This window comes from Prosopis cineraria, unplaced genomic scaffold (assembly GCF_029017545.1).
Source record: "Prosopis cineraria cultivar Desert tree isolate PC_DT_omini unplaced genomic scaffold, ASM2901754v1 PC9, whole genome shotgun sequence".
In the NCBI taxonomy this organism is placed as follows: Eukaryota; Viridiplantae; Streptophyta; class Magnoliopsida; order Fabales; family Fabaceae; genus Prosopis; species Prosopis cineraria.
The window spans coordinates 20,419,986-20,432,613 of record NW_026555340.1 but is presented as its reverse complement, the minus strand read 5'-3'; the positions used below and the strand labels follow the sequence as shown (position 1 = coordinate 20,432,613).

The window sequence follows — 12,628 nt, the reverse complement described above, 5'->3', positions numbered from 1 at the left end:
GTGAGAGTTGCCCTTAATTATACCAATAATGCTTGAATCTGACCCAATCAAATAATCATATAAAAAAACTTGTCAATTGCCATTTACTAATATATTTATAACACAACATATAATTAAACACGTTAAAATATATCTCCCATGGTTACTTTTTTCCTTTTTAAGTATAATACCTACTTGACATAAGTAGTGGCCTGGATAGTACAAAATGAGATTATGACAACCATATCCTGTATCCAATTATGAAAAAGGATAAAGAGTAAATTTTTATCTCGTTCCTCCTATTTGAGATCGAGATAAGATGGGAAAATCCCATATAATGGTCAAAATTGAAAATACAATAAAAACACTTAAGACATTGTCAATTTGTTTTGCAATGCATATAATTTTTGTTAACTCATCTCACAAATCAACAGGCTTTTTTATCAACTAAATTGACCATGGTCCATATGTTTTATCATTCATGCCTTCTATATATTTCAATTTAATGTCATGTGGGGGTACTAAAGTTTATACATTATTATTAATTGAGAGCAAGCTTCCTCTTTTAGAGTTGAAAATATGGGTTGAGCTCATCAATTTGTCAGAAAGTGATAGATTTGGGTTGGGTAAATGGGGGCTCAATTAGGAGTGAGTCATTTTCAATCTGTTATGACTAACTTGCCAACTTGCAAGAGTTAGCTTGTTCTTCTTTCTTTATTTTTTGTTTAAAATTTCACTTTACTCACACAAGTCTTCTGTTCTTGATCACTCCTCCCAAAATTACTAAAATCAAATGCCTTATTTCTCTTCCCTCTTCTAGATATGTGTTTTTATAAATAACCATTATTTGCTTTTTTAATACAATCCAATATTTTTTAAGTTATAAGAGCAATGAGAAAACCATTGTGATAATAAGTTTTCTCAACATTGTCTCCCCTATCAATAATGGTTAAATTTATTTAAAAATCTCACATTGTTGAAGCTAACAATAAACAAACTAATTTTATTGAATATAATTAATTTAAAAGGTATTCTTGTAATTTATAAAATATTTTACTAATATGTGGGTAATTAATTTACAAAGAAAAAGTAGATTCCATTCACTTTAAAAAAATTGGATTAAAAAATAAAAGTAAAGAAATAAAAGAAAAAAAAAAGGTTGGCTGATGGGTTGGCAACCTGCCAACTACCTCTAGTGATTGATTTGAATTTAGATAAAATATTACAATCAAAATTAGTTAGATTAAAATCAACCCTACAAACTATAAAGATGTTACTTCCTGCATAGTGTGAATAATTTATTATCATCATATGAAAAAATGAATGCACAACAATATACATGGTTGGGATCCTCAAGCTTCATATCAACCCTCTTTTGCTACTTTCTATGCTTATCCAACTCTTTAATTTTATTAGAGCCATATATTTTTCTAAAGACATTTGAAAACGATACATTGTATGCTTAAACACAATACTTATAGAGTCTAAGCAATTGAAAACAAAATAACTAAAAATATGGAAGAGGAAAACCTATCAACCATTCATTTTAGGTCTTACAATCACCCACATCAATGAACGTAATGAAGTGTAGAGAAATTCATGAATATATGGAATAATCATAATCATGAGTGCCAATACTAGTAAAGAAATACTTATTATTGTACCAAAATTAATGTTAAATTTGCAATAACACATCTTTGTATGCTTCTTATTTAAGATACATTAATTTAGAAATTCATCCTATTTGATTTGGTAGTTGACATTCATATGATAATATTGATTCTTTAATTCTATGCTAATTGATTTGGATATTGCAATTTTTTTAAATTCATTTCCATTTAATTTAACTACAGATTTTGTGTTTTTTATAGCATGAGTAGTTAATTTGTTTTTATATAATTTTTTTACATGTTTTTTTTGGTATGATGTAATTTTTTGTTTTTAATAACATGAGTTATTAAAAAGTAAGCATTTTTATATGCTCCTCCAAGTTATGTATATATTTTGTGTGAATTATAGTTATTTTTTTAAAAGTTACCAAATCAATCAATTTTTTTAAATGAATAACTTAATATGATTGCATATAATACAATCACAATTTTAAATATCTAAGTATTTTTGTATATATTATTTATACCCATTTTGTAAAAAAAAGTATTAATTACATATTTAAAAACAACGTTTCTCATATATAAAAAAAACATATAAAAAACACATAACTTTGGGCAAAAAAATGCACAAATAAAATACACATTATTGGAAAATAAGATTTTATGAGGATCAACGTGTGCATATTTAAAATTGATATCAATAACATCCCAACATTAACTATTATTATTTTTGTAATGCATGGAGAATCAAATATAATTTGATGAGAAAAGTTAAGGCAATAGATATATTACACCAAAAAAAAAAAGGCTTATTAAATGGGGCTATAGAGAATAACATCATGAAGAAAGAAACTGAAATTGCCAAAATTAAATATTAATAAGCAAATTGTCCACGTGTCACAAAGGTAGTAAAATAGAAAACTGCAAGTTTATGTAGTTCTATCCAATCTAATATTTTGACCAATACCAAACTGAGAAATTACATACACCTTACCTTCTTTCAATTGAGACAAAAACTTTTAAATGAAAGCTCTCTTCATGACACCATGAATATGATCACTTGAAATGGTCACATGTACATATTAAATAATTCTCAAAATATAATAGAAAACAAATTAAACAACAATAAGGAATAAAGAAATAGAAATAAAAAGAAGTTGCATCAAATAATTTTAATCTGAATTTAAATCCTCTAATTGTTTCTAAGTGAGCAATCAATTTGCAATTTCATAATTTCATATTTTTTTAAAATTCAATAGAATGTCAGAAACTATACCAAAAATATATCACAAAGTGGTGTACAACACCAATTTAGAAAAAAAAAACCTCACTAAACAATCATATTCATTGTATCCACCATATCTAACTAATTAATTATTATTCAAGCATAAAAGGTGAAAGCTAGGAGAACTATTACTCAATAGTAGTACTTGAAATGAACTAAAACGTGTAACTAAAGTTAGGAGATGTGGAGAAGAATGTATCATGATAATAATAAGAGACAACTGAGATTTGGATATCTTTTCAAAAGGTGAAAACAATAGAAATCAGAGAAGAAGGTGATTATTTGAATTTATCTACCTCGAATCTACCTCATGACCCATCATCATCAACATGCGAACTGCCGAAATTCTAATCCTCAAGTCTTGTTTACATATAAAAAAAAGATACAATATAATAATAGTAAAAGATAACTAAAATTTAAATATCTTTATAAAAGTTGAAGAATATAGAGATTTGATAAGAAGATGATAATTTAAATTTATTTTTTTTGAATCCACCTTGTAATCCATCATTGTCCACATGTGAACCACTCAAAGTCTAATTCTCTAGTGGTTTGATAGTGTTGACAATATCAAATCATGGAGCCATAATTTATAGGATGTTGTAGTATGGTTAATTCTTTATAAACAATAAATTAAATCAAAATATGAATTGAGAGTCGAAATAAAATTGAAGTAAGTAAGTCAAATGAGATCACAACTGATTTAAATCTTGATTGGCATAGTTGGGATAGTGGGTAATTGATTTAAATAGAGGCTAACGTGGGTAACAACTAATTAAGATGGAAAAAATTCAAACAATTAAAAAAAATTGAAAAAATGTTGTCCAATATTTCAACACTTAAATTAAAGAACCAGCATTATTACACCAAGGACAACTACGTGTTAAATATGGATATTTATTCTTAGAAAAGCTACCAAATCAATAAAATAGTCCATCTTTGCATGCTGCTTATTATTTAAGACACATTAATTTAGAAATTCCTATGATTGATTTGGTAGATTTTAAGAATAAATATCTGTATTCAAAACATAGTCACCATCAATACAATAATATTGATTCACTAATTTAATGCCAATTTATTTGGGTTATGTAGATTTTTTTTTGTGTTTTTATTTTTTGAATTCATTTTCATCGAATTTAATTATTGATTTTTTTATGACATGAGTAGTTAACCTGTTTTTATATGCTTTTTTGACTTTTTTTTTCCCGTATAATGTGATTTTGTGTTTTGAATACAAATTACTTATTCTAAAAAGCTACCAAATCAATCAAAGTATTTATGAGTTAATGTGAAATTTTCAATAATACATCTTTGTATATTGCTTATTTAAGAATAAACATTATACATCCAAAATACAGTTGACATTAGTATAATAATATTGATTTTCTAATTTAATGTTGATTTATTTGTGTATGCAAAATATTTTTTTGTGTTTTTTATTTTTCAAATTCAATTACATATGTGTTTTTTTTATAACACAAGCCATTAATTTTTTTGTATGTTTTTTTTTAAATTTTTTATATCATAAACTTGTATACTACAACATAATTTCCTTTTAATTTTAGGAAATTTCAGGTAGAAACAAAATTCAATGGATTAATTGCATGATTTCAATAAAAGAATTCATTGCACGATTTCAATTTCTTGAAAAAAAAATATGTGCCACCAACTTATTTCCTTTAAAATATTAGCAATATATAATTATTTTCATAACTGAATTCGTTGCATAATTTCAATTTCCATAAATACCATGATTATTATTTACATAAATTTAATAATCAAATAATGAAATTAATTGATTGCATATACAAACATGTTATCTTATTGAGCAATTATTCAGCCTGAATATCCACGTGTCACTATGGGAGAGAAAGGTGGAGCTAAGTTGGCTTGCTAATGTGCTGATACATGTGTTTAGGAGTCCTGTATATATATTAAGGTTAAAAGCTAGATTTTAAAGTATTTGCATTTGTTACGTTAGGATGTTGGCAACTTTTGATGCATTTTAAATTTTAAAATTATAGAATAACCCATTTATCCTTTCCTTTTATTTTGAAATTTGAAATTTTTTTATTTATAAATTTTAATTTTTATTATTTCTAATTTATATAATTTCTATTCTTTAAATAGATCTAATTAAATTTTTAAATATTTACAAATATTTTTTTACAATAATATATCAACGCTTTATTATTTTTATAATTATAATTTTATTTTTTAAAATTTATAAAATTGCATATCAATGAATCAATTATCACCTATCAATTAACTATCAATTATTAATTATCAATCAACTATTAACTATAAATGGCATAGATGAAGATTGGCCCAAAAAAATCTACAATCTTATCGGACAAAGGACTTAGATATCATGTAAATATCTAAATGTCATTGGCTGATTCCAAAAACACCTCCAATTTTTGGACATTTTGGAAAGATTAAGCATTTGTTGAGATAAAAAAATTGATAAAGTTCATGTCTACGTTGACTCCATGGAAGTTCTCACATTAATACGCAATGAGTTCTTTACAAATTATCTTTTAATTGCTACTATCAATAAAATCAAAAATCTTATTATAAAAGATTGGATAATCACCTTTGATCATATCTACAGGGAGGCAGACAAATGCGCAAATTGATTGGCACATCAGGCTTTTACCAATAATTTTAATGCTCACATTTTTGAAACTTCATCACTTAGATGTAGAAATTTTTTGGTATGTAGAAATTTTTTGGTTCATTAACATGACATAACATGTCATTTGTATGGTGTTTCCGTGGCTTTTTATTTAAAAAAAAAACCTCTAATTTGTATATTTCGTGCACTGTCTCCAAATTTTAAATTTCTAGTGTAATTATCAATTTTCACATAAGCATTAATGCTATGCTTGACTTGCAAAGGAGGAAGAATGAAGAGCAAAGAAAATGGGAGAGATATAATTTTTTCTCATTATGTTTGGCTGAGCGAGAGAAAACTCAAAAGAAAGAAAAATTATTAATTTTATATAGATAATAATGACTTTATTATTTATAAAAATATTTATATAATAAAATTTAACAATTTAACATATTATATATATAATTTTTATCATATATTATTGATTAAAAAACATAATTTAAAATTATTTTATCCAATTTAAAATTTTATTTATTAAATTATTAAATATACAATAATCTTTAAAGTTGAAACTACAACTAAAGGCACTTAACTGAAAATTAATTTAAAAATTTAAAATTAGCATTTATTTAATTAATTTAAAAATTAAATATATTGCTTGTTTAATAAAAATTCATGATCAAAATATAGTTACACTACAAATATCATGATAAAAATAAAGAGAAGCAAGAGGTGACAATAAAAAAATGATAATAAAATCTTTTTAAAATATGTAAATAATAATTTAATTTCTCGAAATGCCATAATATCAATGAAGTCTTTAGGGACTTTTCTATCATTAAGAAATTAATATAAATAATTAAATTATCCTTATTTCAAATATCAATTATCATTCACAAATTTTATTCTAAGATTCAAATTAAAATTGCAAGAATTTAACAGCAATTAACAAGTTCACATTTAAAATCCTGATATTCCTTAAATGTTGCAAATATCAATTACCATTTACAAGTTTTATTTCAATATTTATAACTTTTCTTCTTAAAATCACAAGAGTGTAACGACAATTCACAAGTTCGCATTTGAAATCTTAAATTAAAGATAATTTGATCATTTATATTAATTTCTTAATGACAAAAAGGTTCCTAGGGATTTTAAAAGAATTATGACATTTTTAGATATCAAAATATCATTTACATAATTCAAAAAAATTTTATTATCATTTTTTCATAAAAATTAATAAGTAAATTTAAAAATAAAATTTCTTTTCAAAATTTACTCATATTTAAAAAAAAGTTAAAAACAAAAATATATAAATTTTGCATGTTATTTTTCTTTCATTTTTCTCACCCTTCCACTGTTTTTTGGGCAAAATAATCACTTTCCTCTTTCCGTTACTTTTCTTTCGTGCCGGAGACAGGATAACTGATTCAGTCTTCTCCCTTTGTGGCCTTGTCTGCTGCAGTTTTCCATGGTACTTCGTTCTTCCCCTCTTTCGTGGTCCCCTGGCGCAATTGTTCCATTTCACAAACCATTCCCTTCATTCTTCATTTCCTTCAATTCGTATTCTATTACCGACGGTGGAGATGGTCGGCCGGGTAGAGGAGTTTCGCTGCTATTCTCGATAGTGAGATAACAAATCATCTCTTGATTTTGTTGATGTTCTTTCCTTCGAATGCTAGAATAAATAGAGGTGCAGATTAACCAAAGAGAAGCGAAAGGTCAGGATCCCTGCGATCATTGACGGAAGGTGAGAGCGTGACTGCGTGAATTCGAACTCTTTATAAGTTATCTAGGACGCAAAAACTACTTTTTTCTTTAAAAAATCGTGTCTCTGATTTTGGTTTCTTCTCTGCGACCACTATATTATAATTATTATTAAAGATAGGGCGTCTATGCTGGGCTTCATGGGAAACCTACTGGGACGTGCTGTTATAAATCTGCTCTTGCTCGGCCTTTTGATGAGGCATCTTCCTTCCTTGACAAGATCGAATCCCAGCTCAGCAATCCTTGCAGTGGTGCTTCCATTCTAAGCCTTTCCAGTCGGTTCTTCCCTTTTCTTGCTCACCCCCTCTTTCTTCTTATGGAGAAATGTCATGTAGATATTTGTTACGGATCCATGCTCGAGAGAAAAAGGGTTGGATACTCTGTTCGCACCACACTCCAAACAGTAATTTAATCATTCCTCTTTATATACAAGTTTTTTTCTTTCTATAAAGTATTTCTCATTTATCACTCCAATTTTTTATTATTATTATTTATTTTAGATGGTGATTGATAGTGTATATTCATGTGTATCCTTTCTATTTGGTAAAATAGATAATAGATAATGTGATTGTGGGGATTGAATCACTGAATTTATTGCCTATTTCTCATGGAAAATAGATTGGTGGAAACCTTGCATATGGATGACAATTTTTTATTTTGGTTACAGGTATTCTATCACAAAAGCTTTCTGCATAGCATTTGTCATGATCTTCTTTACCATTTTTTATGTTCCTGTCTTTTTGCCTATATTACTTTGTTATTGGATTGTTCTCTTTGCCCTCGCATTGAGGCGCCAAATTGCACACATGATCAAGCATAACCTTGGAAAGCAAGTTCAGTTCCCCATGCTTAAAATTCCTTTGCAGCTTTTTCCTTGTGCTGATGTCCCGTATCATTTTATTTTTTATAACATAAAGTCTAGCACAAGCAAGCTTTTCTTCCTTTATATCCTTTGCTCAAGGTAAAATTCCATTTCTTTTAATCTTTTGCAGAAATATGGTGGTAAGAAATCTTATGCAAGTAGCAGTGGCACACGTGCAGAATGAAACTTTGCCATTTGAAACAAACAGACTTTCTGAATACTGAAAAGTAATGTAGGTTGGTAGTTGAACTTTCACCCTCTATTTGAAGTAATGTGTACGCAGAGTATCATGGATACCAATGTCTGGAAGAAAATTCAATAGTTTGCATTTGTTTTAAAATACCAGGGAGAATAATCAGCTGGCCAAGAATGGTGACACTAAATCAGCTCAAAGCATTATGCTAACACAGCTGAAAAATTTGATAGAAGCAAATCCTCTATTTCGTGATTAGCTTCTCCTCCCTACTCTTAAATCATTGAGATTGAGGACGTTAATCAACCAAAGGTAGCAATGCTTTGGTTGTTAGATTAACAAGGAAATGAGAGCTTTTGATTATTACTCTCTACTGCATCACAACGAGAATAAGTATTTTTATTGACATATATAGTTGTAGTATTTTAGCATTTTGCTTAAGGTTTACTCCTATTATGATGATTCAATCATTGCCTCTATTTTTTAGTTCTTGTATTCTTTTATATATATTGTTTTTGGTATTTTGGTTTGTTGTGACATTCAATTTCTTTTCTCAATCCCTGTTTTCCCATTATCAATGATTGCAATTTGAACTGGCAGCATCAGCTTTGCAAAAAAAGGCCAAACCCAGATTTTAAGACTTTATTTACATATCATACATGTTCACCTCCTAATGGTCCTCTTCCACCTACACCTGTCAATCTTCCAGTTGATGCAGTTGCAAAGCCTGCTGTTTATTCATCACTTGGTGCTCATGGTGTGTGATCTTATGAAACTTGAACATTTTTATGCATTTCTATGTGAGTAATAATAATCAGCAGAATTCAGATTAATATTTGGTCCTTATCTATTTGCTGTAGTCCTTGCCACCTTTGTAGCTTCTTCTAATTTATTTGCTGTAGTCCTTTCCGCCTGCTGTAGCTTCTTCTAATTCTATAGCTGGTTGGATGGTCAATGCTTTTGCTTAATCATCTGTCCAAGCAGCAGTTGTCACTGCATCACCCTTGCCTGTTGCGCAGAATCAAGGTTAATATTGATATTAGAAGTATTATAACAGGGGATAGTGACAATTTGACCCCCAATTTACTCATTTCTATATGAAGAGGTGTGGGCAGAATCGTGTATTTGCTTGATGTCACTATTGTACTTGTATTTTTTTTTTTTTTAATTTTTTGTTTTCCTGTTGGCACTTCACATGTCGTGATTCATATTTTTCAATCCATTGTTATGGCATTTTGGCATGCTAATGTCTTCATATTCATAATTTATGGAATGCCTCTGTAAGCAATTTATTTTTTATATGTTCTTTTTATTAAGCATATTCCATTAACTTAATATGTTCTTTACTGCCTTCTTTTCCTTTTAGCTTTCTCATCAGAATAATATTATCAGAATAGAAGAGATAACAGAGAGGAAGGGACAGAATGGTATTATTTTTCTTATATTTAGAAGACCTCTTTACCTGTGATGATTATGAGTTTCATACACGATTAGATTGAGATTGACGTCATCTTATAGATTGATGCTACTCTATTTAATTTATATGCCCATTGGATAGTGGTATGGGTTTATTACATCTAATTAGGGGGGATTGAGAAGCCATGGGATTGTGTTTTGCATGGGGATTGTTGAAATTTGTTTTGCTTCTTTTGTATTCGTAGTCTTGGTTGGCTATTGTGAGTGAAAATGACAAACATTGGCTATTGGTTTGATAATTAGTTCTCAATGTTTCTGGATAATTAATAATTGGATATTTTCTCCATCGGTTAAGACAAGTTTGAAAAAAAAAAAAAAAAAAAGGCTTTTGCTATGCATGTTGAAGCGGCGAGAGTTTTATGAGTCAAGGTGTTCTGGGAGGGTTTCTTACTTGGTTAGTGTAAGAAGTGGAGGCTTTGTCTAGCTTGTGCAACCAAAAGGTTTCTGATTATTGACGTTAAGGCTAGCATCTGGTGACCGGTATAACTTGAAAAAAATTGTGTCGCTGTTGTGACTCAATCAGTGCATATCATTTTTGTTTTTTGTTTCAATTTATTTTGGTCATTGCTTAATTTGTGTTGCTGTTGTAAGTTGGTACTCCTTTTCCCCTTCTTTTCTTTTGCAAATAATTCTTTGGCCCTTAAGTATTAATGTTTACAGTTTTGTCTGAATGTATATAGCTGTTGTATTATTTCCTTTTGGTTTTGCAGAGGTGATTGAGGGAAGTATATTTCTTCAAATTACAGTATGGGTCTCATCTCCCCCCCCCCAAAAAAAAAGAAAAAAGCAACTCGCCTTATCTTTTTGAGGCATTTGGGAAGTTCAAGTGTCTACCTTTTGAGTTATTTAAAAACTTTGTCTACCTAGCATAGCAGCAGACTAAATAAAATGAAACAAATCGTTGAAATAAGGTGCATAATATCAATTGAATCTCAGTGGAGTGGGGTTGGGGAATGTATTCAGGAATAGTTGGTTAAACCGAAGTAGAAGGAAAAGACTGAGAAGAAATGGAGGATCATTAATAGAGGGCTTTTATTTCAGTAAATAATGTTCACCTTTTCTCTTAATTTCTTGGGCAAATTTTCTCATTTTTTTGGGGCATAGAATTCTGTTTAGGATAGGCAATGTATCTTGGGTTTAAATGCCATTCTATCGTTTGAAACATAGATTTTGCTAGGGGGTGATAGAAGTGTTATAGAACTACTTGAAAGTGAATCGGGAGCAAGTCCCAGAAAATCATTGTTGGAGGGATCAGCTAAAAATCCCAATGCACAACAAAGAACGTTCTACAACTTTTTTTGGCATCCTTCTGCTATTGGAAAAGATCTTCTCTTAATAGAAAAATTTGGTCTCGTATATGCAAGTCACTGAAGTCTTTTTCCATGGTTGGGACATTGTAAATTTGTAATTCTAAAGGGACACTTATATTTCCTGGTAATAGTGCAGATGATCCTGAAGACTTTGTTTATTCTTAGAATTTTTGTTGGAACTCTTGGGGGTTTATGGTGATGGAGAAGTCAAGTGGCACCATGGGCATGTTTCTCATGCAAAATGAGAATTATAGACTTGTTTTACTGTACTGTATCACATAATTATTTGTTATATCTTTTCATATATTTCAAATTTATACTTTATGTTTGTTTTTGTTGGGAAATTATTGCAGAATGGTGTTGTCCCGTATCCCAGATGAAAAAATAGCATTCCTCAGTGAAAAGAGTATTTCTTTGCTTATTTGAATCGCAGATTGTGCAATAGCTTTCCGACGCAGGTCGATCAATTTTAAACTCAAAGCATATCATGTTCAATCTATGACTATGAGCATCCAACGTCTTGCCCGTTATAAACAGATTAGAAGGGGGAGATCATTACTTATCTTATTTAAAGATGTATTCAAATAAATCAATAGAGTGGTGCCTAATGATACTTATGTCTTATAGTTTAGTTGTTATTTCTTGGAGCTGTCAGCAGAGGCAATTGTCTTTTTTTTTTTTCTTTTTTTTTTTCGAGGGATCTTCGATGCATTTGATGGGGATGGCATATGTCACATGTGCATGCAATTTTACTGCTACAGTTATTTTATTCATTTGGATTCAGACAAGAATCCATGGGAAGGGCTGATTTGAGGGTGAGTAATAGTTAGGGTTCATAACAAAAATCAATAATCCATTCATGGGAAAAGCTTTTCTCACATCAAGTAATATTTTGATTTTTATCTCATGATTGAATAGAAAGTTGGATCTACATTGAATTTTACTTGAATTGCCCCATCTATCCTCTTGAGGAGAATTTAGTTTCAAACCCTAGTTCGAACAGGAGAAGTATGCCATCCTGATGTGCTTTGGATGATCCACATTTTAGGGTCAGTCACCGATGAGCACAATTTTGAATAATTCTTTTCTTATCCATTTACTTTTTTCATATTGATGCATATTGTGTAATTTCATATTGAAGCATATTGTTTCACATAAATAGGAGGTTAATTTCATATGGATGCATATTGTTTACTTACAAACAAATGAATTTTATCTGTTAAAACAACCTTTTCAAAACCATGAAGTAATTAGAATCGTTCTTGACGAAGATTTGATTTGAGATTACTTCTAATAACTAAAACAATTGAAATTTATTGAATTATTAATTATTCCATTTAACTAAATTATTTCATAGTCCTTTTTGTTTTTCAAGATTCTCGCAAGATAGTATTACCGATCATCCATGCAATGCATATGGATGATTGTTGCCCTCTATCTTGCTAATTAGTGTCCACGGTTAATACGTATAGAGTTATTTCATACATGTCTGAAAAATTAAATAATTTCATATTTTGATTTATTTT

The 12,628-nt window shown here is 29.0% G+C and overlaps 1 long non-coding RNA gene across 2 annotated transcripts; it reads left to right on the top strand.

Moving 5' to 3' along the window:
• The first annotated feature begins 6,875 nt into the window (after positions 1 to 6,875).
• Positions 6,876 to 11,436, top strand: LOC129320439 (uncharacterized). 2 transcript variants are annotated; one of them, XR_008595780.1, is made up of 5 exons: positions 6,876 to 7,244; positions 7,379 to 7,664; positions 8,254 to 8,359; positions 8,470 to 9,073; positions 9,219 to 11,436. It is a non-coding gene; the product is annotated as an uncharacterized LOC129320439 (long non-coding RNA). The 2 variants fall into 2 exon arrangements; XR_008595779.1 differs by having other exon boundaries at positions 8,470 to 11,436.
• The last annotated feature ends 1,192 nt before the right edge of the window (positions 11,437 to 12,628 follow it).